This window comes from Cyprinus carpio, chromosome A21 (assembly GCF_018340385.1).
Source record: "Cyprinus carpio isolate SPL01 chromosome A21, ASM1834038v1, whole genome shotgun sequence".
NCBI classification, from domain to species: Eukaryota; Metazoa; Chordata; class Actinopteri; order Cypriniformes; family Cyprinidae; genus Cyprinus; species Cyprinus carpio.
The window spans coordinates 23,018,461-23,042,511 of record NC_056592.1 but is presented as its reverse complement, the minus strand read 5'-3'; the positions used below and the strand labels follow the sequence as shown (position 1 = coordinate 23,042,511).

General features: G+C 39.1%; 1 pseudogene; it reads left to right on the top strand.

Moving 5' to 3' along the window:
* Positions 1-9,937: 9,937 nt before the first annotated feature.
* LOC122134774 lies at positions 9,938-14,787 on the top strand (annotated as a pseudogene).
* Positions 14,788-24,051: the final 9,264 nt, after the last annotated feature.

Genomic DNA, 24,051 nt, shown 5'->3' with positions numbered 1-24,051 from the left:
GTTTTGCTTCAAAATATACTGCAGATTTTATACAGTTATGCAGTGTTGGGTGTATAAAGATTACAAGTAAAGCAAGTTTACCTTTTCAAGTAACTAGTAAAGTAACACTATTTTAAATTTACAAGAAAAGATGTGAAAGATATTACTAGAGGCACTTCCTTCAGCAGCGTGAGGCTTATTAATTTAACTTTTGGTGTGAAAAGGCCTTTACCGTTTCTCAAAAATATAACTTTTGCGTTTTTGTTATTAAAAAGAAATAAAAAAGCCCAGCTCAGGTGACAAAAAGTAATGCAAAAGTAATGTAGCAAAACTAAGTAATGCAATTAGTTACTTTTTATTGACTAACACTATAGTGTAATGCATTACTTTTAAAAGTAACTTTCCCCAACACTGCAGTTATGTTCTGTTTCATGGACTTTTAGTTTGTATCACTTTGTTTTGCTTTTCTTTTTAAAGTGAAAGTGCTGCAAATAGATCCTGTTCCCCTTGTTTGAGAAAGTACACTATGCACCTGGATATATGCCAGTTATAATGTGCTCCATCATTTAAGAAATCAAACAAATGTACTCAAAAATCCTAACTTTCATTTACTGACTGCTTTCCTGACTTTTAAAGCTGTTTTGACACAATTTGTATTGTATAAACTGCTATATAAATAAAGGTGACCTGATTTGACAATGATAAAATGAATTAGTGCTATAATACTGTATAGTTTGACATAACACACATATTTTCTACTTTTTAGAAGCTGATAAGCCTATGTATTCCTCTATTCCAATTATGCATGATTATATGATTAGTTGTGCTCATAATTTTTCCCCTGCTGTCTGCAGCCCTATGTGATGGGAGGAAAAATTATTCTTTAATTCTTTTCCCAAATGTTGTGTTAGCTCACAAAGGCATTCATTTATTGTTTTCCCTCCCACTTCATATTATTTCCATTACGTGTTTTGCGTTGAAATATATTTTTTCTTCCTAGCACATATTTGTTTTAAGATAGGATCACGGAGAGCAGGGGAAAACAATGCTGAATGCACCTAATCATATAATCATGCATAGTTGGAATAGCGCAGAATAAATCAGCTTCTAAAAAGAAACCCTGTGCATTCATTCAAACTCTACAGTATTATGGTGGAAATTAATTGTTATTGGTTAGAAGCTAGCTAAATCAACATAGTAAAGACCAGATGGTTACTTTGCCAAATGGTGAACCATTGGCAGCACAAACATAAAGCACAGAAGTATGTTTCTCACATTTTGGTAAGCAAAAATAAATAAATAAATAAACAAAAATAAAATGACTTTTTAAGCAAAAGCAAAAAATTGGATGAAAAGTGAAAAGTTTTTTCCTTGCAATTTTGAAAAAGTTTCACGTATACATGAACATTTTCAAAATGCATTCGCATTTACACATATCTTCGAAAACAGTCAAAAACACTGTTATTAAGTATGCCAGGCCATAGTTGGCATTGTCACCAGTTGTTAGTAAACAGTACCTGTAGGTAAGTGAAGTTTTCAAAGATTCCCGTATTGGGTGTTTACACGAAAACGATAACCGGTGGCATATTCAAAAACTTGCACTTTGAAACCAGTTTTCAAAAATTTGAGTTTTTGGCTGAAACCGTTGTCGTGTAAACAACCCCTTAGAGGAAGCTGTTTTTCCAAATTCTGGTTCTGGTTATGTTGGTGTAGCGGTGCAAGCTAGCAAAGAAGCTGGAATGCAGTGTAACTGTTCCCATACAAAGGGCTTTCATAGAGTTTTCAAAAAAGTCAAGTGTAGTAGTCATATTAGCCTGACCTTAGAGAACAAGCCTTGTCAGCTATTTTGCCTGCGAGGCACACACTTACTGACTGGCTGCTTGACTGGTAAATGCATACCATTATTTCCCAGCTCTGTGAAATGTTGTCTGTGGTTGCTTTGAACTAAATCCCTAACTTCCCCCTCCCCAAGGGCTCCTCTCCGTCTGAATGAGCAACCCTGCATCCATGTTCCGCCTTTCAGGCTTCACTTCCTGATGGTCAGCAACACTCTCTTTGAAACACAGGAAGTCCAACCAATAGGCCTGCTGTTCATCACCAGTACGCAACAGCAAGACCAGGATAGGGGGCACAGAATCTGCCCTGCCACCAAAAGTGCCTCATGATCATCTAAATGGGGTGGTTTGGGTGGGGGTTTGGGGGAGGGTTGAGTCGATCCATTATTTGAACTCAGCCCTGGCCCTTTGTGTGAGCAGCTCACTGGTTGAATGGAGAGCGATCAGCCAACCATAACAGACCATAATGCATTTTCTGCCTGATCCACAAGTCTAGAAGTGTGCCTCCCGGTCCCCGCCACTGCTGCACATCAGCAAAGCGGCGGTCAGCACGCACACATGGTGGAATAAAACTGCTGCTCGATCTGCTGACACCAAACAATTCAGGCAAATATTGTAACAGTGACAACGCATCTATCACATGGTTTCTGTGAGACCATTTCACTAAAAGTGATTATTTTTTTTTTGAATTGTAACATTTTTGATTCCTGCTTGACAATATTTTTGCATGCCATGGTATGTTAAACAATCCATACTATGGCATTGTAATCAAATCTGACACCTTCACTATTATAGGACATCAACAGTACTGTTGTCAACTGGAAAGATACAGGTGGATTCTTTTATATGTGTCATGATTTCACATGCATGTGTGTTTTGAGAGACGTTACCTTCAGTCTTATGTTTTAAGAGTTGATTTTAAGTGCCTACAGCCCTTTCCTCTCATTCTCCTACAGGATTAGAATCCATCTTTTTGGCGAAAGGGGAAATTTAAGTTGCTGGATCATTTTACAAGCCGTAGGAAGAAGGAAAAGAGCCAGACAAATTACTAAATAAGTCAAGTAGGGGGGCAGCCGATTTCAGTTACCCCAGTTAGATCCATTCAGCCCAGGTAAGAGCGAGAAGGCCTGTGCCCAGCCCTCCAGTGCTACAGAAAGGGAATCCAGGAAACAGGCAGCTCCATCAGTTATTTTCTCTGACTAAACTACATGATGCAGTTAATCATTCTCATCAAACAGTCACTGAAATCAAGCACACTTTAAAACAAAGCGTTTATACAGAGGTGGAGCTTAAACTAGTTATATTCTAATGAAAAATTATGAAGACAAACTTTTTTTTTGGAATAATGATGAACCATGCACAATAAGAACAGGAAAGTGCAACAAGGAGGTAAATACGGTCCCTTTTGACTTCATGTTGACTTTAACCAATGAAATGATGGATGCCACATATCAAAAGTTTAAAACACTGTGCATGTCTGAATACAAGTGATTTTACTTCCTGACGAGACCTCATCCGTTTATGCATGACAGTCATACTATGCTCTTTCTTTTATTAATGACCTTGTGTCAGATCTAAGAAAAATGACTCTCCTCTTTCTTCATCTTCTTCAGCAATTAATTTGCAGCTAAGAAAATCATCGTGCTGGAGTCTTGGAGGGACTACCTAAGCAGGAATGCTGCTCTTGAAAAAGTAGTTATGACCACTTAATGAGAATTCCACTTGCAGCAGGAAGGAAGGGCTTAGAATGCGTGTCCCTCAGCGAATTGAACGAATGTTAATCATGATCCCTTCGGCACACGGAAAGCTCTGCCTGGGCTGCTGAAGAAACAGAAGGAAAGAGAGAAGTTGATATAAGATTTAAAGCATTCCTTTTGTCAGGATATTTTTACAATTTCTTCTTAATTGCATCAGTGCTGAGATTACTGAGATGAGGTTATTTGGAAACAAAAGTAGTGGCAAATTACATTGCAGCTACATTTTATTTTTGTTCTGAATTATGTGACAGCATTAAAACAGCATTCTGAATTGATCAATTTATATACAGTATACACACACACATTAGTATTTTTTTATATATTTTTGCCAGAAAAAAAAAAAACAGATGTAAACTCTTTAACATGGGTCTTTAAAAAAGGGTTCATTTTAAATGTTGATTCAGTAAAATTAATGAAACTTTCAAATGTTTCATAGAAAGAGAAAGTGTACATTTAGGGCAAAATGTGCAAGTAGTTTTTGATCGGGTGGATTGATAGATTGATTGATGTTGAAGATTGTTATTAAAAAAACTACAATTGAAAACAGCAGAAGTACTGCTATGCTAATGAATGCTAAGTTAGAAGAATGTATATTTCATCTTAGTTATTTTGCAAAACTTGATATGGTCTGGTGACTGAATCAGTTGAGTTGTGTGATATTTCAGCAGTTTTTTTTTCCATCGCATTCATTTCCAGATAGCTTGAGTCGAGTATGCACTGCAAACAAACAGAATGGCTGAATTTTCTAGCCCTGATTTGAGTAAGGGTTACATGCGTTCTCCAGACTTGTATGTGTGCTCTGACTTGCAGCCAGTCTTTCTTTCTCTTCTCTTTTTTTTTGTCTGTGTGAACGACAAGGATGACTGTGAAGGACACCAGGCTCCAGAGGTCCTATCCCAGAGGAAGTAATGCTTTCTGCCCCTTTTTTTCATAACACATATTATTTATGTTTTAACAGAGCTCTTTGAGACAAATGGCTGCCCATATGGAGAAAAGAAAAAACTTGTGGTGCTTTTCCACTATGAGGGCTGGCCAGTCCAGGGTTTACCCTGGGGAATTATTCCATAGATAAGAACTAGAGAAAGCCATGGATCTGTATTTCCATGGCAAGAACTGATGCTTTGGGACATTTGTAACATTATACAACTAGAAATCCCCTAATGTTAAAATAGCTTTACATGCTAGCTGCATATTTCCCCAGATATTTTTATGCACTCTAATCGGCTTCCATAAAATGCTTCATTCTATGCTACTATTTGAACTTACCCTGCAAATAGATTAAATCTCATTTTGGTGTCTAATGAGCAAAATTTTAACCCTAACCCTAACCTCTAAAGAACATATAAGTACATGCAAACTTCTACAGTTACTCCTACATTTCTATGAATAAGCATCATATTCATATCACTGGGATATCATTTTGGAATTTCCTTGATGCACCTAGTTGTCCTTCACTCACTCATCCTGAAATAAAATATGCCTCTCCATGTCTTGCCCACAGGGGCCAGCGGCTGGGATAACTAATCCCCCATGGGCTAGCACATTCCCGCTCGATCCCCCCACACAAACGCCCCGGCCCGCCGAATCCCAACCCTCCCAAATCTCCCTTTCCTTATCTTCCTCTCATGTACTGTTCTAATGGCTCCCTTGTTCGTGCTGGACAAAACTGGCCTTTTGTGGTCTGCTACTCTAGAAGCAACCATTAAAAACAAGGAATACAGGAAATTGTAAAACAGGAGGGGCTTCTAGCCCGCAGGCCAAGGCATACAGCCAGGCCTCAGAGGCCACTCAGTATAAAGCATAGAAACTAGTCCCTTGTTGCTGTGGGGATTAAAAGGGCCCCCCACCTGGGGGATTTCAGGAGCATGCAGAGGCACAAAGCCAGTGGGAAGGGAGAGCTTGGTAAGGAGAGCTACATGCATTATATATCTATCAAGCGCGAAATCATACCTTCTATTCTTATACAATGGTGTCGAGTGACTTGATATGGTATTAGGTTTGCCCCCCCCGAGCGAATGGAATGACACTCGATGAAGCCAAACTTCAGGACGGCCAATCTGTCAGCCAACAAGCTGGATAGTGGATCAGGCCACAGCGATCGCTGCCCGCTCAGCCAACGTAAACAGGACAGGCCTGCTTTGTAATTAGTGAGGCCACACACACATGCTCATAGTTTGCATTTGATTGGAATCGATTCTTTGCTTCACTGTTAATGTTTGTTTGGAAATTTACCCAGGCTTGGTTGAGGGAGACTGATCTTAATTCTTATTCTTATAAATCAACAAATGAAACAGATTTCCAAGGTGGATTTTTCTGTCTCTACTGTTGTTCCACAAGCATGCTGACGTGTTTCTTCATAAAAAGTGCCATACATAGCAGAACAATGGATTCACCCCTGAGCATCAGATATACACAGATTTGGGTCATTGCAAATTTTACCCCAGTTCTAGGGTTTCCATTTGTAAACTTGTCCATCTAATGTACTTCTTTGTATATGCAGAGTCATATCGACGTGCTCTACAATGATTCAACATGACTCATCAAAAATGAATCCTGTGACTGTAGAAGGCACGTTGACAAACTGGACACATGGCTTCACTTGATGACACACCATTCCTCACCACTGCTTGACAGCAAAGAAATCTGGGCTGATTCACTTTATTCCAATGCAACTCTATTTAGTTTAGGTTTAGTCAGAAACTGTATTCAGAATGCAGTCCTGCATCAAAGCTATTTACTTTTGCGAAAGCTCCCCATTAGATCATTGCACATCACACAATAAACTGAGATTGAACTGGGGGCTAAACATGCCTTAGCATCAGAGACACATTTGCTGTTAGGAATACAACTGTATGGCAGACATAAATAAACGATTTTTTTTATAAAAAAATTTTTAACACCACAAGTGACATCTATTTTTAATTAAAGAAATCTCTCTGTTTCTGAAAAGGGAGGCACAAAATTTAGGGCGGGAAGCAAAATAATTTTTTTCCCAACTGCGAGCTGCATTCTTATCTGTGCCGAGGCGAGCAGGCTAAACTGTACAGCCACTGACTTCTTCGCCTTCAAAAGACATGCCATATGCTGTTGAAGATACTGTGAATACGTTATATGTTTATGAAATTGAAATATATTTAGTACAGCGGCACAGGTGGTGTGTAAAGGAGAATGATAACCTAATGTCGAAGATTTACTGCCTAGGAGAACAGAGAGTATGCCAGGTTGGGGAGGCCTTTCATGAGGAATATTGAATCCCCTTTGAGGCTCTCCCACCCCCCACCCCTCTGCCTACCCCCCCACATCTCTTTGCCTCTCCATATGATTCTGAAACTTTACATTCGACTCGCTCTCACTGTGGTGTGTGCTTTGAACTCCTAGCCGCTCTTTGAAGGAAAGTCATAAAAAGATCCTTTTATTTGGGCCGGGTTGCTTTGATGGGTTTGTCACTTTGTACAATGCACTAAAAACCATCCTGGGGAGACAGCCTTGTGTGTCTGACAAGCCAGACGGGTTGGCGGGTTTGGACCGAACCGCGCCAGGTCTTGGACGATAGCACCTTAAAACAAGCAAACCTAGTCTCTCCTGCACACGTTATCCATTGTATGCCTTGTTGTGGTTAGGCATTTCACATCTTGACAGGCCTGACACCCCTTTGTTTTTAAATTCTTGGTTCACTGCGGTTATCATTTCTTACAAAATTAGAATATTTTCTAGTCATGGTTGATGTCCTGCTTCAAGATCAATAGCGGGCTGTCTCAACAAGTGGTCCTGTGCTTGCTTTTTGTGGGAGAATGTAGCAGGCTTTGTAGGTACTCTTTGTGAGGAAGATATAAAGGGCAAGAGTAAAGACAGTAGGACACCAGATAGCCCATGTTTGAACACTGCCTTCAAATAATCCCGGAAACACTTTTACGTGTACAAGTAACTGTATTCAGTGGGCCTGATCCACAAGGCTACTGCAAAGCCAAAGGTTAGACCCCTACCTTTCAAATTCATACTTGCTTTTCACTAGGACCAAGCAATTACAGCCAGGATCAAGGCAAAAGGAAGTGAGGAGAGTCCCGAGCCAGTTGGGCACAAAGGCAGTGTGAAGTAGAGTGGAGTGATGCATGGGAACCAGCACTGAGAGATCTTTCCGGATAGGTTACTGAGCTCAGGAGCACAAAGGTGCCTCGTTGAGGTTGGCACTAGGCCAGCGTTGGAGCGTGCTGTCCCAGGTGTCGAGTGTCGGGGGCGCCATTCAGCTCAGGGAAGTGTCCCGTGTCACCCTGTCCCCCACGCCCATCAAAGGGGCTGCTGTGTGCTCGCCATCAACCTCAGCATGGCACAATGTCCAGCGGGGAAAGACATGGCCAGTCGCTTCTTTCCCAGGACTGCAGGTACCTGAGCTGGATCAAGGAAGAGAATGGATGTGAAACAGAGCTTCTGAGGATTGGCTGAGCTTTCTGTTTCAACTCTGTCCCACCGGGTCACAAAGGAGTGAGAGGATACCCAGCAGTGAGAGGTTTACTGGAAGTGGTGAGGATTAAGGGACGTTCTGAAGTGAATCATAAACTCCTGTTTGGACATTCCAGGCACGGCTTTTCGAAAATGATCATGTTTGTGACGCAATGTTGTGCATGATGTGGTACTTACATACTCTTTTTGTGAATTTGTGTAATGGACAAACTTTAAAGAATACTGGAGATGTCTGGTTTTTAAATTAGGAAGTTTTGTGTACAAGGGTTTCATAATTCAAAGTGCAGATTATGAACATTTCAAACTTTTAAAAAAATCTGACTGGGCTTGAGGAAAGTGACAGAGCAAACTTAATGTCACATACATCATTCACCAAACGCTTCCCAAAAGGAAAAGTTGATTTAAATAAAGCTAAGTGTCACTGAGAACATCCATCAGGCCACTAGTCTGGCTAGAGAGTGAATGAATACACTGGGGACAATAGAACCCTGGGTGACTGTAGCCCACCTCTATCTCCAATTATCACAGAGTTCAATTGGGGGAAGGGTTACCATTGATGAAAAATGGGGGAAGGGCAGGTGGGGTGAGAGGCACTTGGAAAGGGACACGGGCAAGAGTACATGTTGTTTCAGGTGGCCTAACTTGCAGGCTTCCAGCTGGCCCCAGGAAGTAGCCCCTCGAGGGCGGTATTGGCAGCTCATTATCAGAGATCAAAGCCCCCGGCACTTCCTCCTGGGTAAACTTGCTCTACTCAGCACCCTCCTCCTAGATCCCCCAGAGCTAATCTGATTGATATGCAGACAATAGGGCTAATTAACAAAATGGAAACTGCAGAGAAGCTGCTAAATCCCTGCACAAATCAAGGATTTCGGGTCAGTACGCTACAAAAAAAATGTAACAAATTCCTAAGGGGACGCAAATGATGCAGATATCACTGGAGGTTAGCAACTACATTGGTTCACTGGAATATCCTAACTTCCTAATCTTATTTCACTGACTGACACTCAAAGCCCTCCTGCTCATTAATCATTAATGCTGAACAAAATTCTAAATAACTAGAGTAATGTCAGGGGATGTGTGCAAGCTTCTCCTTCATCATTCAGAAAATTTGCTGTCTCACAGGAAGTGGGCTGCTGATGGGGATATGTGCCTCCTGCCGGCTGGAGCTTATTTTAGCCGATAGCTTGTCAACAAAGGCCTCCTTGGGATGGGTAATGCTGATCCACTGCGCTTTGCTTGGGCCAGCATTGCTGATTCAGGTCTCAAATTATAGCTCCACGCTGTTAGTGACTCCATGAATGCACTACTAATGAAGGTCAGGCATTCTCATGTCAACAAGGACCGCTGAGGACAGCAGAAGGTGACCTCCTACTTTTGCCACCCAACCGCACCCAATGACATTATGGCCAGATGTATAACTGCTTGCGCTCAAAGAAAACTAAGCATGGTTAATTCTAGATGCGGCCTATAGATAGGATCAGGTTCAAGAGGAACAGTCGACATGTAATTACAGGCCTCACACTTTTCTTTTGATTTTATCCAGCTCTGGGATTTAATCCAGCTGCTGTCACAGGACGTGTGGCCTTGTTATTTATGCAAAAGCACATACATAAAGGCACTGAAAAAAACAAACTGCTCCAATCTCAAGTCTGGAAAGCTAATATTTGGGTTTGAGTGTTCTTTCTGGTTACCGATTTGGTATGTTTATTTTCTCTTTCCTTGAAAAAAAACGCTTCTCACATACAGGTATGTGTGGAAATTTAGGTTATGGTGCCTAGCACTGATGGTGTGAAATGGGAACTTTGTGATGGGGGGGGGGGTGCCGTGAGCGTCTTGTGTTTTGGATAACGGGGTATGGTATGGTGTGGGTTCTCATGGTGATGGGAAAGTATCGCTATGTAAGTAGAAATGGCGTGTGGAAATGCCCAGAATGCTTGTGTCCTGAATGGCAGGTCGCAACGGCCCCCCAACAACAGGGGGTCACCTACGCTTGCACGCTAGTTTGTCCCATGGACGTGAGAGTTCAGCCCGAAAGCCACTCCTGTCAGCTCTCTGAAGAAGGGTCGAGGGGTGCACCATCTCACCAAGGGCTTGGCTTTCCCCTTCTGTATCAGCAGGGGACCAGAAGGGGCCTACCCCCTTCTCCTTCCCACACAGGCCCCCAGATCTCCAAAAGGCTTGCCCATTCTCTGCATATATCCCTCACACAAGCCTCCTTCCTGTGGGCTTGGCTTGAAACCAATTGCCAAAAAAAAAAAAAAAAAAAAAAAAAAATCAGGTCACCACTCTAGTCTGGCCTAAAAGCAACAGAACATTTTTAAGTAAAGGATTAAGCATTCATGAAAAATAATAGTTGAAGTATTTGTTATTTATGAAGAAAGGCAGGTGATTAAACTTTATACAGTTAATAACTGCAGTACAGTTGGTTGTTAATTTAGAGTTTTTGGATTTACAAACTACCAATCCAATTTAACAGGATGGTTAATATTAACAGGTTGAAATGAAAACAAACAAACAAACACACACACAAACAAATATCTTAACCATCTAATCTTAAAATACTGAAACATAAAGTTTCAAGTCAGAAAAGCAGAAGAGACTGGTGATTACAATAAACTAAATAAACGGTTCATCAGTGATTCATGATTAGATTTATATGACATTAGGCAGAAACCATTTCCATGTATGAAACCCATTGTGTATTGGAGATGTTAAATTGCCCCATTTGATATATTAAGTTTGTGGTCATTTTCACCCAAATGGAAAACCTGCGTTCAAAGAGTGCATGTACTATTTTAGAGCTTGTCTATTTTCCCCAGGTTTCCATCTAATCAGTACCTAAAAGTGCTGTTTCCCGTACTTTTTTTTTTTTTGGGGCTTTCTTTTTTTCTTTTTGTTTTTTTCTTTTTTCTGGAGCAATATAGGGCCGACTACATTTTAGCACATATATATAGCCTACAACCAAAAACTATAATAATAATGACACCCCTTTATCTCCTAAATTTTAGCACACATCAAATACTATGATTGTATTTTTAATATGAAAGCAGCTGTTGTCATGAGCGAAATGTGTGCTAATGTAGAGGCTTCCCACATTAACATCTGACAGCATTAGGTCAAGCCAAACAAGCTGGGAATTGATTCCGTGGGCCGGGAAGGTGTAGACACCCGAGGGATGTTAAAAAGGAAATTCACGACACAATTTCCTGCTTGTGGGATCGTCTACAAAATCGGACAACATCCTGTTTCTTTTGTTGATCCTGCATGACCTCCTGCTGCATTGCGTCATAAACGTGTTTTTTCTACTTCAGTGCGCGAGCCCAGCCAAACTGGATTGGGAAATCAAAAATCGGACTGCTTAAATATAATCTCTTAACTGTATCTTTTTCTCCTTCCATTATAAACAAGACCGGTCGTTCCTGACCCAGTTTTCCTGATTTAGACTACTCAAAACTGGAGTAATAAAGGTGCACGCCACTCGAGCTTACAAATTAACCCCCGTGATGATGCAACCCAAAACGTATCCTGCAATTGCGATGTCATATCAAACAATAACACATGACAACAGCAGAATGATTGAACTGTTAATTAAACATATGGTTGCTTAAATTTTAATTTCAAGAGGATTATAAGGATGCTGTCCCTACCAAGTTACAGGTCAGGACCTCTTTAAAAAAGACGCACGAATAAAGCAACTGTATAGAAAACATGAATTAAGGCCAGTAGTAGCCGCCTTTCCTTCATGTAATCCGCTTTGACATTGCCCTTGTACGAAAAGCCCCCATTCTTCATTCATGAAATCTTGAAACGCGCGCACGCGCAGTAAAATCCGGAGCTCTCCCACGCTCATAAAGTGTAACCCCTCCGAGTGTTCGTAATGCCCCCCCAAGTCACAAATAAAAAAAAACAAAAAAAACAAAAAAAAAATAAAATAATTCCCGTCAAAGCCGCTGCGCATTAGGTTTCTTTCCCTCCCCCATTTTCATAAAAAAAAAAGCAATCTCCCTCATGTAGTTGCAACATCGTATGGAGAAGACTGTGTGCTTACTGCAGTGCTCATCGCACGGATAGTCGTCCGGATTTTTTTTTTTCGCTTCGTGGCTTCGTTTGGATCTATCTATCATTCTTTGTCCTGTATTGGAATAGTATCACAATACTCTGCTCATCTGAGAAGGAAAAGATCTGTTTTCTATGCACAGTGAGTTTTCCATTTATTTAAAAAAACAAAATGAGCATATATATATAGTATGCGCATATATATATATATATATATATATATATAATATATATATATCTATATAATTATCTATATATATAATATGCTATATCTATATTGGGTGTTTTTGTATTAAATGTTATACAAGTGAATGTAAATAAGGCAGTGTCAAGGACAACGCTATAACATGGAGTTTATGTTCTTTTTTCAAATCGAGTCGGCTCCATTCTGCTGGTTTATCACAAAGCAGCCTTTCCAGCCGTCTTTAGCAACGCAGTGTAGGTGTATTTTGTGCTATGTTTTAAATATTTAACTACGGCGGTAACTAACACCACCACAGGATCGTGGGCGATTTAAGAATCAAAAGTAGAACAGGTGAGAATTCCGTATACGCGGTCTTTTCAATCATTCGATCTGGGGGGGAACCGACAGTAGGCTATTTCGTCTTGCGTATCATGATCCTGCGCCCGTTTGTTCGCGTTCTATAATACAATCGCCGTGACCTGAACGCTTCCCCGCAGCTCGCGCATTCGCATGACCTGTCATCTTAAGCATTAAAGTTGTTTTAGTGAGTAAAACACTAAATGGAAGATTAGTCAGAGACAGTCAACATCGCTGTATCTTAGGTTCTGGGTGTTTTAAGATTCTGGTAAATATGTAATGGTTCGTAATTAAAAACGTCGTATGAATTTTGACTGCTTTCCGTGTGAAATTTTAATTGTGGCATGCCAACATATAAAATCGTCGTTTCAGACGACACTACAAAACTGCTTTAGAGGCTGCAGGCTTTCGTACAAGAGAAGCACAGAAGCCCTTCGCAAAAACCACGACCCTCCAATATAGAATTACATATAGCTCACGCAAAAAAAAAAAAAATAAATTAAAAAAAAAAACTCCACGCAACAGCGTTGATTTGTGGTCATATCATACAATTTTCTTCACGGTCAGTGCTCTGTAGCAGTGTAAGACATTTCAAACGATATTTTACAACGTGCAGCTGCGTGTCGAGGATCTTACTCATAAACTCGATTAATAGCGCCCAGTTAATCATAATATGCGCAATTCGATTAACATCAACTTGTAGTAAATTGAAATTTAATAATTTAACAAAAAGTTGTGACTCTAAGGTTATCTTATTTTATGTTGTTTTATTCAGAATAACCAGTCCCTTCAGAAACTAGTGCAGGCTTGTGCCGTAATAGCCTACTATAATCGGAATGTTGAAGTGAAAGTTTATACACGATTCCTTTTTTTAACTCCTAATAATGAATTTTAATTATATATCCCTAATAATTATTACACATGCAATTTTTCCTCTCTTATGCAAAGGGTCCCCGCTGTCATTTTTGCATGTTTTTGTGGTCTTTTTTCAAACAAAAGCCAATCTCTGGGTTATCTGCTTAGTATTGTGTGAGGGTGGTGATCAGTACTAAAGTTGCCTGTTGGTCTTTGCAGGAGTGCTAAATGCTGACCTGAGCTCTGGTATATGGAGGAACACAATCTACAGATGATCGTCAAAGGCGGTTCCTCAACCACATTCCTGGAGTCTCCTCCTCCATCATGGTGCGCCACTCTTGCTGGACAGCCGCATGTCCCTATGGACGGCTCCAGCACCCATAACTATATACCCCATTGACCAAATGAAATCTTTACCATTTGTCAGAATGACTACATCGACACCCCTGCTGTGATCTCACACAACAGCCACCAAGCCCACAACGCCAAAAGCAAGAGGGGGCTAGGAAAGTCCTGCTGGGAGCCCCGCCCCCATCCTCATCTGTCCACGCGCCTGCGAGGTCCCAGATGCCACCACACATCCCCTGGATTTTCAATTCAGTTGGTCGGCCCAGCTCATCACAGACAGCAGCAGCCAGCAACCTCCTTCCGACCACAACCGGCTGCTGGACCATGCAGCTCCACCAAACCTGTTTGTGATCCGTACACTACTGGCAATGGCAGGACCTTAGGTGCAGAGCAACCCAAGATGCTGAGCTCCAAGACCTCAGAATGGTAAAATGCTGGTGGCGGCATTGCCACTGGAGAAGAAAGCACGTGCCATTGTGCGAGAAGTGTGGCAAATGCCCGATGCACGTGAGGCACATTACCACGCCCGCTGTCCCTCTTGTTGGGTTTGCAACCAAGAGGTGACTGTGCTCAGCACAGAACCTAGTGGACTCTGTCACTTTGCATGTGTCTAGTCAAGGGCGTCTTCTATCACTGCACTGAGTGACGGAATGAGGATGGTTGAAGTTTGCTGTCGCTGACAAAGCCATGCTCGTCTGCTCGCCACTCGAAACTGTTGCGCACGCTGGTCCTTCATGGCAAGCCGCTTCACTTGGTGCTGCCCTGCCTGATGTGTTATTTGCCTGCCACTGGTTGCGCCAAGCTTTCGCAGAAGTGCTACGACGGCAATCAGCCGCCCAGGCTGCCGCTGCAAAGCACCCAGGCTTGCAAGGTGGCAGAGGTCAGGAGGCCTGTCAGCTGTAAAAACAAGCCTCATGATTGGCGTTGCCAGAAATGGAGAGTACAAAGAGACTTGTGAGCAAAGTTTCCAATCATGTGTGTACTTCCCAAATTCCTGGTACTTTATAAGTCATACCCACGCACAATCCTCACGCTTAAGATAGTCATCCGTAGATCAGTAGCTACGTTTGACTGACCAGGGGCACAAATCATTAGTTGTTGTTTGTTCATGCAGGACTACAGCCAAGGTAGAAGGCCCTGAATTTTTCTCGTTGTTGGGTTCTCTGTGATGGCCAGCGGGAGGCAACGTGTTTTTGCCATTTCTATCACCCTAGATAAACAACTTTTCGGCGCTGACACAGGAAAGCTTTGGCATTTGATGCAAATGTCCGTTTGAAAAGATTTCCAACTCTCTTCCCTTCCTGCGATGTTTTATTTGCTCTTGTGGTGGCTTGCAAAAGTCACAAGCAACAAGAGACCCATTCCAGAACACTCTATACGTTGGCAAATTCCCTCTCCGCTCTGGCACTGCAGAAAGGTTGCAGGTCGAATTGCAAGCTGATAAGCAGGTCCACAATCAACATAACAACAACATCAACTTCCCAACCATGTCTGTGCACAGTACATTTTCAACTTGTTCTAGATCTTTATTTCTTCTGTGTGAAATGCGCATACCACAGGAGGGCATTATCCCATTCATTGAAGGATTCTAATATTCCCATTGACGTCCCTAATATGCAATGTGGTAACCGGTGTGAAAGGACATTGGTGAACCACCCGTAAATCCACGTGCCAGGTATGGGTTTTTCTATCTTCCTGTGTGGAACAGATTGTTATGGTTTTGATGGCCAATAGGACAAAGATAGATTTTTCTAATTCCCCTTTGAAAACATGTCCATAGCATACATGAACTTCCATAATGATTCTTCCAAATGGCTAGAGGTTCATTTTGTGGGGGGGGGGGGGGGGGGTGAACATGACATCACGGGAATCATCAGTTTCAATCTGACTTACGGGTTTTCAGCATTTTGATGCAGTCTTGGGAACGTAGTTTGGTGACTCCAGTTAAGGGAACTGGCATTGGTTCAAAACAACAGCAAGATCCGACAACCAAGCATTCATACGCAATATTTGGGGGAAGGGGGGGAGAATTGGGGCCATAATTTTTACGGGAAAAAGGAGAAAGCGATCAAGTAGTTGTACTACTCTCTGACCGCGCTTATAAACAAAACATGAGCCCATCGTCTCACCCATAGTAAATTAGGCAAAAGCACAGTATTATGTACAGTAGCATGTACAAAATGTTTCCACGTAAAAAAAAAAAAAAAAGTTGGAAAAATGCCTCTATTTTACTACGCACCAAACATGGACCTTGCCCTAGTATCGACTGCTTTCCCTCCACAGCCTAATATTTGTTATATGTATACGTAATAGATATTTTGCCACACAGGACGTGCCCCATGGAGTTTTCCGCTGACCATCTTTATAACTGTTTTGTTTTCAGTGGCCATGCATCGTTGCAACCAATTAGTGCGAAAGTAAGCTCTTAAAGGTACGGTGATCTAATTAAAAAACAGGATTCCTAGAGTCCTGAGCCGAGGGGGAATAATTGGTCTGCCTGCTCAACAAAACAAACCACGGTCCCACACACATTTAAGACCGACGCTCGCTCATTTAGGTCCCACATACTCCAACATTTGTAACTTGTTGCACAAATCAGAAAAGCAGAAATACACTACTGTTTCTTAGTCTTGAATGTATAAGGCTAGGGTTTAAGTCTTCTTGCAGTCTAACCCGTGGATAGGTGCCAGAGTAGTTCCGAATGGTTTAAGCTTGCATAGCTGCATAGGGAAGAGTTGCAAATGTAGGGCCATAGATATCTTAGATGATGACCTATGCAGGTTACACGTTCTTGGATTGAAATAGGGTGTAAGCTAACTAGGGGGGTAAGATATGTTTCAAATGTCCTGGAGAAATTGCATGGTACAGTTTTAATTACAATTCAGTACAAAAGTATATAGATGAATTATTATATTTTTGGGAGGGCTGGGGGTGGGTGGGGGCAAAGATTATTCTGGCATAGAAGGTAGTGGTGTTTAGGTATTTCAATCACAACAGCACCTTGATTTAGAAAAGTGTGCCAGGCCATAAAAAATACCTCTGTTAATCCTAGCCATGCCTCATTAGCACGAGAGAGGCAAGGCTAATTCCTGGTTCCTCATGCCCCTGAAACTGTAACTTTAATTGAATTCACAGAAGGAAAGGCGTTTCATCACACTCAAAGTAATGCTTTTTTCACCCCAATGTGGCCAGCATTTTGTCTGTCCCCTCTTTCCTCCTAATACGGTGCAACATCTTCAGTACTTTATTGATTTATACAGCTGCTGTGTGTGAACTTGTCTGGGAGGAATGAATGGGAGCATCCCCACTCAAGTAACATTCCATTAAATCCTATTCGATGTTGCTTTTTTTCGCCCCGTCTTTTAAAATTTTCTTTTTCATATTTCACAATTCTCTCAACTACAAAAGAAAGATTCCAGCTGTAAAATGTAAACTGTATGATTGTTTGGCCTAATAATCTGGCCTGCAGGGGATTTTGAACGATCTTCCTTCTGTCTCGCCCCTTTTGCTGAGTATGTTTTTCATCAGGACTCTGTGACGTAAATCTATTCATGCTACAGTTTCTTGGCCACTAGAAAACCATTTCTTTTTAAGATAAAACCCACTTTAAGCTGCCTTCCAAACTGGGCTTGTACTCTCTGGTGTTCTTTTGGCTTCATTGTTCATGTTGAGGACTAAAGAAAAGAGCAATGTGCTTTTGTTTTGTTTAAAAAAAGCAAAAGCAAAAAAAAAAAAAAAAAAAAAAAAAAAAACCTCTCACACATATGAAAATGTCCCTTTATAGATATATTTATTTTGAAAGTTTCTATTTTATATAGTATTTATTTAGATGCCTACATTTTGTTTTTGTGAATAAAAGCTTATGTCAAAACGGAATGTACATCAACAATTGGGTAAAATATATATTGTTAAATATAAAACTCTTGTCTGTTTGTGTCTTCATGTCTCTGCAAATTCATACAGAAACATGCTATTGGAAAATATGATTTTTAAAACACACTGCAAAAAAGTATTTTCGTACTTAGTTTTTTTTTTTTTTTTTTTACAGTGTTTTCTAGTATACATAATGTTCTTGAATCAAGATCAATTTACCGTGAGAAGCAAAATGACTTGATGAAGAATAAGTGAATCTTTCTGGTTTCACAGACAAGGCTTAAGCCTAGTCCCCAGACTGTTTCTGTTCTGAAAAGAAACTTGCACTGATTGATCTTAACATATGTCAGAGCCCTTGTTTTGATCTGATCAGATGCACACCAGGCAAGGTGTTTTTTTTTTTTTTTTCCTAAGCCATTTTTATAAAAACTACTTAAATGTCCTAACTGAAGTATGGCGTAATCTGGGCTTAAGTCTAAGCCCTGTTCTGTGAAACCATGGCCTTTGTTTTCTCTGAAAATATATTACACATTTTAGTTCTTTTTTTTTAAAACAGAAAAAAAAAAAACATAATTATTTTTTTTTTCTTGTCTAGATTGACAGTTGTTGTTTGTTTTTTGGTTTCTTGTTTTAAAGCAAAACCTAAAAAACTAATAATAAATAAATAAAATCTTCTTCGTCTGAAAACAAGACCTAATATCTTTAAATCATTTTGTGCTCCTCAAGGATAATGTATCTTGATTCAGGAATGTTTCAGATATCTGTTATGGAAAACAAGACAAAAAGCTACGAATATTATATAATATATAAGAAATATATATATATATATATATATTGTGTGCTGTCAATACAATCGTAATCACCATTATTCACAATCCTAATAAAAGTTTTTTGTTTACATATATATATATGTGTGTATACTGTGTATATTTTATTATGTATATATAAATACAATCACAGGCATGTATATATTTAGAAAAACCAATATTTTTATATATTAAATATATTTTCTTTAATATCCAATATAAGAATATAATATGTAATATGTTAATATGTATATACGTGTAAATATTTTCCCCAAAAAAAATATATCACTCATATGTATGTGTATTTTATAGATACATACATAATTATACACAGAAAACATACATAATTATTGTAAACAAAAACTTTTATTTTAAATGTGATTATTTGTTTGGCAGCAACTAACATATATCATATATATATGCATATATATATATATATATATATATATATATTATATATATATATTATACATATATAAAATTATTATTGTTATTATTATATATTATTATATATAATTATATTGTTATTATTATTTTATATTGACTGACTCATTTCCAATTAATGGACATGTCCTGGCACCAAAAAAAAAAACCAAAAGGCCAATCAGAAATTAAGTATTTAAGAGGATCTTGAAATTATCATAATAGGTGAAAATTATCATATGGGGATATCTAAAGACAGTTCTTTTGAGTTAAAACATACATGGAATCATGGTTCTGCAGGTATACATATAATATCACGATGAGTGTCCCTAAATCCTGTCACAATGGGACAACCACTATAACTTTGCACATGGAGGACGAGCTGCAGTCCTGGTTTCCTTCACAGGCTGCACAGAGATTCTCACTTTACATGAAACTGCTCTTATATCAAAGACATTGGCTCTCAAAGAGCTGGGTCGTACAGCTCACATAAAGTCTTTACAAATCTGGATGACTCACACACCCATGATTCTGTTGACATCTACCCAAACACACTCTCTCAAGAACGTTCCCCTATGAACCGACATACATAAGCTATAAAATCAGAAAGTGACTTCCTCAACAAATTGACCTCTGTTGTATGTATGTATTAACACAGAACACTGCATTTTAGATTGTAAGATTTACCAATCTCTTCATTTATAATTATTTTCTCTCTTTGGTTAGCTTTTAAAAGTATAAAAGTAAAATATCATCCATTCAAGAACACTATATTTTGGCACTTTTATAGGTTCACCAACTGCCTTAATTGTTTTGAAGAAATAAGGTCTGTGGTTAACACAAAATATTTTTTGTGTTTTATTCTCAGACTCAAAATACATCAGAAATACCGCTTGTTATAAGCTCTTACTTGCCTTAAAAAAGGTGGTTCCAAACAGTGGATAAATAGACTACAGAGATTGTCAATGACATTAAACAGAAAAAAAAAACATGGTCTAACCAGTTTGCCTTTATAGCCTTTATTGTTTATTATTTCAATCTTGCAAACTATTCGAACTCAAAAGTTGCAAAAACTGCAACTGTGACATAGTTTACAGACCTGCCAACTGTATTTAGACTTCCCAAATTCATAAAAGTTTCATTTTGTGAAGATCATCATAAACAAAATATATGTAAGATTATAAACTGTTGGTTGCAATAGCTTATTTTCTGTTATAATCTAAAAGCAAATGGAAAAAATCCTATTGAGATTTTTGTCAAGGGGAGCCAGGGTGATAATAACTTCAGGACTGGCCTAAAAATACTTGCATCCCCTCACGGCAGCGCTCTGTTGTTGTTTTTGCCTTGATGCTACATTTTTAAAAGAAAGTGGACATTTATGACAGAAGAATTGTTTTAGTGAATATGAAGTCTCTTGAAGACACTGATCAGCTCATAAAAGGTAAATAACCATAGGCATGTTTGTAAGATATAAAAATGTATATAAACATACTGCACATGTGTGCAAGGTATTTTTGAATTCTGGTCTCTAAATACAGCTTGAGTTCCTCTTTGCAGTGTAAGCCTACAGGAGCTTTTATTTGTGGTCCAGTTTAATCGCCCACCATTTGAAAAATCATTAGTCTAGTCTAGCCTGCCCTAAACGTACTTGCCTGGACGTTTCTAATGATCCTGAAGACCTTGATTAGCTGGTTCAGGTGTGTTTAATTGGGGTTGGAACTAAACTCTACAGGACTCTGGCCGTCCAGGACACCCGTGGTTTAAACCAACTCACTGCATGCATCAAAGACCTGAACTTTTCTCATGTGGCTAGTCATTTTGTACAGTTCAGCCTGCATGCGCTAAGAGCCCTGGTTTGCTCGTGCATTTCCAAGTGAGCTCATCCATGCTGTCTTAGTTCAAGAAAACGTCCTCTTGCCAATGACATATTGCAAAACCCCTGAGCACATCTGGTGCTACTCATGCCCTCATCCCCTCTCATTCTCATTCTATCTCGTCTGTCACAGCACCAGCCTCGATATGAAATGCAATGCACCATAGAGGCAAACAAGAGTGAAGCTCAGTGATTTGCAAGGCAGGGGAGGTTAAAACTGGAATGTCATGGAATGTCCTCTGGTTCATGTGTGTGCAAATCTGATGGAATGGAAGTCGTGTGATGGATGGGAATAGCGCAAGTGCAGTTTTTTTTTTTTGATATTTTAAAATGTTACCTTACACACTGGCACAGATCTGATTGATTTTGTGGGCAGCAAATAATTCCATAAAAGAGTATTTGAATCATTTGATAATGTTTTAACAAGGTTAGTGACACAAGGTTATACTAGATACCTATACCCAGCTAGGTTTGCCAGGGTGGCCATTGCTATGCATTATGCAAACACAGCTAAAATTCATTTTAGTTATACAGAATTTATATGAGTATTTTCTATGTAATAACTTCCTGTAATAAGTTATAATAATACATTTCATCATGATTAAAAGCTCTTTGAGGCTCTAACACTGAGGCAAAAAAAAAATAAAAAAATGTAATTACTTAGTATTTTTTACTTCTACTACAAATACATAACCGGCTCTTATATCTTAAATCTTATTTTTGCTTCAAAAACGGAAAAAAATAAAAATAAAAAAATATTCTGCCAATGGGGTAAGAAAAAATGATCTTAATTCAAAGGGAAAACATTATTATTTTTTTCATGGTCCATTGGCAGGTAGTTTTTTGTTGTTTTAAGCAAAAACTTAATATAAGAAAAAAAAAATCTTTTTAGAAAACAAGACCTACTATCTTAAGTCATTTTGCTTCTCAAGTAAAATGTCTCTTGATTTAAGAATGGTTTAGAGATCTGTCATTGAAACCACAGACAAACATACTAATAAGTATTTTTTATTTTTTTTTGTAGTGTAATTAAAAGTGTTTTTATCTCAATTTTACTCATGAGAATAAACAAGTTAAACAATGTCTTATTGGACCTAAACTTTTACAAGGTTTAAAAAATAATAATAAAATCTGCATTTAAATCATAATAAATTCATGCTGTTTCTCATTCAAACGAATATTTGTTTAATAAACAGCATTTTTTTAAACCTGTTTAGTAACGAAATGTAATGTACTAAATATATTACAAATATTTCATAAATCATACAAATCACTGAAATTCCGACAAATGTTCATATTGTAAAATATTTTCTATATATAGATTAAAAAAACAATTAATATTTTTTTACTTACTTGTTTTGATGGGAGTGGAGCCTATATAAGTTACCAGTGTTAAACCAGTAGTTTATTTTGGCAGAAACTAAACGTTAAGATGGATCATCCCTGTAGCTCTTTACACTGGAATTGTTTTATAAAATGCCACCTTGCATGCAGTGTCACTTTGGATAGACACATCTGCTGATGTATGAATTTAAATATAATTTTAGAAACAAATTCAATCATCTGCGTTCAAAAAAGTGGGAAAGAAGGAAGGCCAGACACAGAGATGGCCCTGAGAAGTGGTCAAATTCTTTCACGCGTGAATCCAGCTCGCCACACTCATTTTTGCAACTCGCCATGGCCACAGACCCACGTGAGCACTTTTTAAACAAGGCTACTGTCTTGCATCATTTCCCCTCTCCACCTCCGCTCCGGAAGCACTTCTTATCACCATTTTTTGCCAGTCTGTACCAGAGGCCTGGTCTATGCTAACACCTAGCCCGAATGGATTTTCGTGTGCTACAAAATGCAGACAAATTCTCCTTTACATGTGCCCAATAAATTGCCATGTTTTATTGGACAGATTCTTCCCTGTCCACACAGTTCATGACAAAATCCCCCCTCTCCCATGGACAATGCAACAAGCAAAATGAGAATAACATAAATGCGGACCAGTTAGAAACATTATGTAATCTTTCTTGCTTTTACAGTTTGCAGACTGTCATGTTTCAAGTATTAAATACTGCAAGACACACAACATACATTCTTGCTTATCATTTTGGGCTGTGTGAAAAAACAACCCTTCTAACTAAGTGGCAGAAGCCCCCCGAGGCCGCGGAGTGGACGGAGCCAACCAAACTTGGGCTTTCGATCTCATAAGTGTCAACACGCCCAACTTGGCCTCGGCAGTGGTGCATTCCTAGGAGCTCATTGTCAAAAGTCAACACCTTCCTCTAGTGTACAGACCGACACGACCGCAGAGACATTTTTATACATGCATGGCGTTCAGACTGAAGCAAGCTGCAACCCGCTTAACACGCCCTCGCCTCGCTGTCTTTTTTACTTCTTACAGTTTTAAAGGACAGCAGAATTGTGATAATACAATACACTTTTTAAATTCATTTTCCAGATATCTTTTAACTTACGTTAAATATGATAATGACTGGTAATACATCTTTAATACAATGATAATAAACAAGTGGTCTCAAAAAGTATTTGGCCACTTGCGATATTTCAAAAGCTAAATCCGTTTTTGGAATGATAAATCTTGTACTAAACGAACACATTTCATTAAAAGTGTGCTTATGCTTTATTGCTTTCAAACTGGCCTTATATTTTACTAGATTTTATCATCTAAATGTGGCTTTTAAGTGTCCTGATACTTTTTGGGCCACTAACTAACTAACTCAATGAATAAAAGTGCTTGCATTTCTACAAATCATGACCTTAAAATCTGTGCTTTTTGGTTCATTTTGTTTTAGAAAGAATTCTCTTTCAAAAGATCAGTAGATGTGCTGATCCAGTGTTCAATCTGGTCCCAGTGACCCACAGCACTGCACATTCGGGTGGTTTTTATGGTCTTTGTTAAGGACACTGCGGGATGGGTAAAATGGCAAATGGGGCAAGAGGACATTCCTGAGTAAGTCAAGAATCAAAAAATTACAGTTTTTTTTATTCTTTATTGCAAATGGGATACCATGGAAACAGTCTTTAAAATATGTTTTGTATTTCACGTAAGAAGCAAGTCATAGGTGTTTCAAACCCAAGAATGATGTGAGAGTGGAATTTTTTATTGCGAGTTAACTATCCCCTGTGTACTCCTCCTGTCTCTAGATATAGAATGTATGTATTAGGCTGAATGTGCTCTTTAACCGAGATTTTGTCCACAGTGACATCACACACAAAAGGTGGTCACACAATCCCCCCA